The sequence below is a fragment of the Lacerta agilis genome, chromosome 14 (assembly GCF_009819535.1).
Source record: "Lacerta agilis isolate rLacAgi1 chromosome 14, rLacAgi1.pri, whole genome shotgun sequence".
In the NCBI taxonomy this organism is placed as follows: domain Eukaryota; kingdom Metazoa; phylum Chordata; class Lepidosauria; order Squamata; family Lacertidae; genus Lacerta; species Lacerta agilis.
Window position 1 is genome coordinate 16,172,220 of NC_046325.1, and position 5,320 is coordinate 16,177,539.

A 5,320-nucleotide genomic window follows, 5' to 3' on the forward strand; every position below is an offset into this window, starting at 1 on the left:
AGGATCATCTAGTCCAAACCCCTGCTATGCAGTAATATGCAGCTGTCCAAATAAATTTAATTCAGCCCCCCCCCAAAAAAGTCCCGAGACAAATCTGGGCCACTGGATTTGTGAGTCCTTGCAGAGAGTCCCAAAGTCCAGCAAGATGGATGGTAAGTGGCCACGTATGTCTTGAAACCACAGCACTAGAGTTCCTTGGAAGATTCAGGAGGGGGCCGTAGAAGGAAAAGATTTCACACAACAGGTTCTACCTGCCTTGGAGTTAGTTAGGTTTTGTTGTTTTCCTTTGCAGGGGGTGCAGTTTGCTTCCTGGTGCTGGTTAAAAAAGAAAAAAGAAAAACCCCAATAAAAATGCTTCCAGATTCCCAGATAGTTTTACATTTTTGTTTCACCACCACTAGGATTAAAGGTCAGATTTGGGTTTGGTCGTTTCTCATTTTCCTGGTTAGATTATCTCTACGGAACAGGTCATGCTGCTTTCTTTGTCCCTATAGCATTGCAAGGAATCAGTGCTTTAGGTCTGTGAGTTTCAGACTTCATTTGGGGAAGCCTTAAGGACATAAGGAGAGGCTTGATGGATCAGACTAAAGATCTAGCCAGCTGGGCATCTATCTTCCCTCAGAGGTCAGTGGATGCCTATGAGAAGCCCACAAATAGGACAAATCCTTCTGTTGTTCCAGCAATCAGTATTCTCCAGCATGCTGCCTATAATCCTGGATGTTGTGTATATATAACTATCATGGAGCCCATCTCCACAATCTCAGAAAAACCAGTTATCATTGCAGCCATCCATCAACTTCTTTGCAGAGGAACCTATACACATCTGCCGTAGAGAGTTGCAAAGAATTCTGGGACATGTACAGCCACTCTACTTTATGATTTGCAAATTTTTGCTGCTAATTACCGGTAGTTACTTAACAATGTCTGTACTTTTCTGCATTTCCTTTCCCTCTAACCTCACAATCCCCGCCCCTTTCCCCAGCAATGTGTATATCTACCCAGTAAGTACCGGGATAAGGAAAATGTTGAAATGTAAATATGAAATATTCTGGGACCAAGAGGGCCTGGACAGGAGTTCAGTGTCATTTATCTGTGGGGGAAGACAAAAACTAGTATAATGGCATATTATTACTTAAGGTGTGTAAACGACAACCATCCTTACCCCTTGTTTTTCTTGCAGGTTGGTTCAAAAGAAACAAGTCAGCTCTCAACTTATGCAGGGGTTACGTTCCGGGAATAGCACATAAAACCAAAATTGCATATAGTCAAAACACACTTTCTACCTGAACTTTCTAATGCTCTCCCAAGGGCACTGAACGCTCTCCCTGCACCTGTAGGATTGCTGATAGAAAATACATCTATAAATAAAAAACCAATCTAAACCAGAGTAATGAACAGAAAACAAACAGATTGTAGGAGTGCATTTATAAATAAATAAATAAAATTAAACCTGAGCAATAATCCCAAAGTAAACAGCCTGTACAAACACCTTGTTTTAAATGGCAAAAAACTGCTGTAACAAATAACTTGGACAGAAAAACAATAAATAGAAAGAATCCAGTTTTGACAGGTGGCATAATGATGCAAATAACCGCAACTAGAAAAACAAATGAAGAATAACATAGGCAGCTGATTACTTTAGATGATTTTCTCAGCAACACAGATTTAATTTAACAAAATTGCATCTGATTTTTGCAGCTGCCGCCACAAACAGACCCAATTTGAACATTATCGTTTGCCATTGAGTAAAAGCTCAGGACTGTGGTGGTTTTTTGAGCATTAAGATCTATAAGCAATGCTTTCCAAAGAGAGTAAACTGGTATGCAATGTTGACAATTATCCACCTCCTTGGAGCAACAAACAGAGAGTATTGTGTTCTTTCTACTAGGAACCGGGCATAGTTTCCTCATGCCAGTGAGTAACCCCAAATGTGAAGAATTTTTGTTCTTTTCAACACCAGGAACATTGGCAGAAAAGCCAGCTCCCATTCGTGTTATTCATGGCTTGGGCTCAGATGGGCTCTTGCAAATTGCTGTAATTTTTCACAGTTTATTGCAGAATGCTATCTGCTATATCCTGGGATGGACAAACACAGCCAGCACCCAAGCAAGAAGCCTGGTGGCCTCCCTCTGAGAAAGGACCCTGTGTGTAGCAGGGATGGGTGGGAGGGAGGCAGAAGAGAGATGAAGCCCAAATATATTCAAAACACTGGTGTGTGTGTGTGTGTGAGAGAGAGAGAGAGAGAGAGAGAGGGAGAGAAATTTTAAAGGATGATCCATTTGATTAACAAATTATGTAGTAGGACATCTCCCTGGCATAGCTGTCAACTTTTCCCTTTTTTTTTAAGGGAAATTCCCTTATTCCGAATAGGATTCCTCACAAGAAAAGGGAAAAGTTGACAGGTATGCTCCCTGGGCCTACAGAACGGTTGAGAAGGGAAGTGGGGAAGCCCCACGAGAGACCAGAATGCTGGTAATGTTGCAATTGCCTTTGCAAAGGTCTCTGCGAAAGTTGTTTATAACAGTAACACACTATCCCTATCTGCACATGTAATTGACATATTAGCGCAAGGCAGTTGCTTTGTTACTGTTCCTCCCTTTCTTCTACGTAGAAACAAAGTCTGGCTAGATGTGCACTCCAGCACAGCAGGGCATAGGAAGTAGCTGCCTTAAACTAAGCCCGGCCATTGCTCATTCTAGCTCAGTGCTGTCTACACTGACTGGCAGCAGCAATCTAGGATTTCAGTTGGGGGAGGGATCCCCCTGCACTACCTGCAGGCCAGGAATTGAATCTGGAATCTTCTGCATCAATATCATCATCATAATTTTATTATTTATATGCCACCCATCTGACTGAATTGCCCCACCCACTCTAGGCGGCGCCCAACAAAATACTAAAAAAACAATAAAGCACCAAACATTAAAAATGTCCCTATACAGGGCTGCTCCAGATGTCTTCTAAAAGCCATATAGTTGTTTATTTCCTTGACATCTGATGGGAGGGCGTTCCACAGGGCGGGCGCCACTACCAAGAAGGCCCTCTCCACAGTTCCCTGCAACCTCACTTCTTGCAGTGAGGGAACCGCCAGAAGGCCCTCAGAGTTGGACCTCCAAGCAAAGCAGATGCTCTGCTATTAAGTTATGGCCTGTTCACAGTCTCCAAAGAGGTTTAAAATTCCCAAACTGGTGGAGCATAGGAGTAGGGTAGATTTACTGCCCTTTCACAATTTATAATGAAATGGTAGATGAGCACAATCGCCAAATCGTTGACTAGGAGAAAACACAACCTCTGCAGAGTCAAGGATATGTAAATTAAATTTGATAATTTTTCCAAAACTGTATGGGTACTTGGACAAAGGGGAAGTTATATCACTCATAATGAATGACATCACAGGAAGCAGCCAGTCGGTGCTCTTGAGAAGCGGACAATCACCTTCACGCAGCCTTGAGGGATACAGTGCATACAAATGCAACAAATGGGAACTAAATGTGTATTACCACCCACACTCCAAAGCAATGTTTGTGCATAAATGTCCGGTGTCTGGAGACATGGGTCCAAGTGTGATCTGATCATGCAGATATCCCAAGAGCCAAGGAGAAAAGAGGGGGTGTTGCCTACACCCCTAGTCATGCAAATGAAGGAGACAACCAGAGCTCACCTCTCTCCCACCCCACCCCTGCTTGCTATGCAATTGTCTCATTAATTAAAATTCTCCGCAGGCTGCATTGTTTGCTTACAGGGGAGGGCGATTCCTCTAAGCTACCTTGGCAGCCAGACTCCTAACAGGTGCTTTGCAAATAATCAATCCCTGGGCTTCCGGGATAGGTGAGCTGCTTCTACTCTCCACCTGGCAACAAGCACAAGGAAGGGCAGCTGCTGAAGACAACTCCAAAAGTCGGTTTGGACACACACAGAGAGAGGGTTGGGCTACACTCTGAGCACAGTCCTGGATACAGCATCTCTCGCTCTCATGAGGAAGACTTAAAAGAGGATATACACCCGGAACTCCTAAGCAAGCAGGTATGTGGTGTGAAAAAGGAGGAATGATCTGGATAGTTTAGCGAGGTCTCTTAAAAGAAAGGTTGGGTGGGGAGAGCATGAGGTCTCTACTTGTTACTCCTTTGGCTCCTGGTGTCTGCTGTGTTGGTAAAGGCAAAAAAACAACAACACCTAAGCAAACTTGGGGGAGCAGCTCTTAAGTTAGGTCTCATGTGTTTCTGGAGAAGGGAGATTTGAGTCCTACAGAGTTAAGGAGAGGAACGAAGGATGGAAGAATACAGGCTGCTGGAGAGGGAAATGATGTGACCCAGTTGTAAAATAGGTAGGGGACCCTGTACCTTTAATAGCTGTGTCAAAGGCAGAAGTCGTTGTGTCGCTGGCCTTCTCTGCAATTGTAAAAGGCATCTATGCTACATCTTCCTATACACCCCGGGGGGGGGGGAGGCTTTTTAATGGATTAGAATCACAGCTCCCCCTCCCCATCTTTCCCCCATTTCCTTGGGTGGCTCTTGTGCTTTTAAAGCCGGCAGAAATTCAACAGGTTGGGCAAACTTTCCCTATCACTGCATCAGTTCCTGTCACAGACATTTAGAGACAGATTACGAGAAAACTCCTGACTGAAAAGTGTGGTGTTTCTAAAGCGGGTGGACATAGTCCAGGTTTTTCTCTGGAAATGAATGGTGGGTGGAATGGGGACATGACTACCAAGATGGTTTGATGGCCTTACGAATTATTACTTTTTTTAAAAAAATCATCCTGACTTATGGCTCCTTAATTCATATTTATTTTATCATTACTTTCATACTTTCCTCCAAGGAGCTAAAAAGTGGTGTGCTAAGTTTTCCCCAACCTAATTTCACCCTCCCAACAACCCTGTGAGGTAGGTTGAGCTGGGAGATGGTGGCTGGCCCCATGTCACCCAGTGAGTTTCATGGCTGAGTGGGCATTTGAACCCTGGCCTTCCAGATCGTATCCCAGCACTCTAACCACTGCACTGTATGTTACACCCTGCTCTCTTTGTAGAGGACCCAAGAGTCTCTGCTTCCTTTGGTTTCTATATAGCCCTCTAACTCACCATAAAGGTGGGGTTCTAAATAAACAAGGTAATATAATCTTATCTGCAATTTCCTGTGTGGCACCTAATGTACCTGGCAGGCTTGGGTTGGACAGGCAGTGAAACAGGAGTGGCTGTTTTCTCAAGGAAGTCCACCACAATCTTGTAAAGTACTATTTCCTTCACTCTTCTGGAGAAGCAGGAGCAGAACAGTCTCATTATACCATTCCCCCACTATTCTTGTATGCTTTAGGAACTGTGACTGTA